General features: G+C 47.8%; 1 protein-coding gene across 1 annotated transcript in view; it reads left to right on the top strand.

Moving 5' to 3' along the window:
* The first annotated feature begins 1,049 nt into the window (after positions 1-1,049).
* The window catches only part of AGO4 (argonaute 4, RISC catalytic component), a 48,530-nt gene continuing 48,176 nt past the window's right edge, over positions 1,050-1,403 (top strand). Inside the window, exon 1 of the mRNA XM_008069185.2 lies at positions 1,050-1,140. The gene's annotated coding sequence lies outside the window, so the exon portion shown is untranslated. The remainder of the gene's footprint in view (positions 1,141-1,403) is intronic.

The following is a 1,403-nucleotide window of genomic DNA, read 5'->3' as shown; positions in this document are numbered from 1 at the left end:
CAGGCAGGTCTCGAATCCATGGGCTCAGGCGATCCACTCACCTCAGCCTCCCAAGGCACGGGATTACAGGCTGCGCCACCGAGCGCAGCTCAGCCAGGACTTAAATGCAGGATTTAGAACTCCAATTTTTCCATGCTTCACCGCAGCAGTATATAATGCAGAGTGTGACTTATTTAGTTTGCCTGAGCTTCAGTTTCCTTATCTGTACAAACACATTTCTTAACAACATGTACCTTACAAGTGATTGTGAAAATTAAATGACACGTGAAGCTCATAAAACAGTGCCTGGCTGGGGTGTGACCCTAATATTTTAAATCATTACTTATACAACTTAGCTACCCAAATGAATATCTCACTACACATGTTATAGGCTGAACTGCATCTCCTAAATAATTCATATGTTGAAATCCTAACTCTAGTACCTCAGAATGTGACTGTATTTGAAGACAGGGTCTTTGAAGAACTAATTAAGTTAAAATTGGGTCATTAGGGTGAGCCCTAACCCAATAAGACTGGTTTCCTTATAAGATGAAGAAATTTAGACACAGACATGTACAGAAGGAAGACCGTGAAGACTCGGAGAAGACAGCCATCTACAAGTGAAGGAGGGAGGCCTCAGAAGGAACCAACCCTGCCAACACCTTGGTAGGGGACTTCTAGCCTCCAGAATTATGAGAAAATAAATTTATGTTGTTAACGCCACCTAGTTTGTGGTATTTTGTTATGTTATGCCCTAGCAAACTAATACTAGCACACCTTTTACCTTTTTAATTGGTGGACAGAGAACTCCCTCATTCTGCTGTCTAGCAACTGCCTCTTGGCCTGTTGTCCTATGCTCTCCAACTCAAAGTGCTAACTGAAAGCCCTAAGGATGCTGGGCCTGCTGGTGCCCTGGAGGTGGTGCTGCTGCCTTGACTCTTGGCTCTTGGCTGCTAAGGTGAAGGCATCCCAGAAAGCAAGACCTTTCTCTTCTGAAGTGATTCGTGATTTGCTGACCAGAGGTGCATGTCATGGGACCAGGGAGAGAATGCATCATTCATCAGGGTTCTTTCCCGTGGTGTCTTCTAGCCAAAGGAGGAGAGAAGGGCGATTGGGCTGTGGTGCTGGTTCAAGGAATGAAGGAGGACTGCTGCGTCTGAGGTGACCCTAGCGTTCTCTGTCCCAAGGAGAGACAGGGGGAGAGGTTCCTGATGTGACTCTTAGGACACTTTCCACGGACAGAATTGGAGAATTGAGTCTGTGGATCAGCCAGGACTGGAATCCAGATCATTTGCGGGTCACTGCATATCAGGATGCCCTGAGGAGATCGCATACATTCCCACGCTCTCCGCCCCCCAGCGCCCCCAGGGCCCCCAGCACTCCAGTCGCCTGCTCCGGGATGGCCTCCTTGGACAGGTAGGGCA

Source organism: Carlito syrichta, unplaced genomic scaffold, assembly GCF_000164805.1.
Source record: "Carlito syrichta isolate Samal-C Ts95f unplaced genomic scaffold, Tarsius_syrichta-2.0.1 Scaffold311852, whole genome shotgun sequence".
Lineage (NCBI taxonomy): Eukaryota > Metazoa > Chordata > Mammalia > Primates > Tarsiidae > Carlito > Carlito syrichta.
The sequence above is the reverse complement of the archived record's forward strand: the minus strand, read 5'-3'. Positions and strand labels throughout refer to the sequence as shown.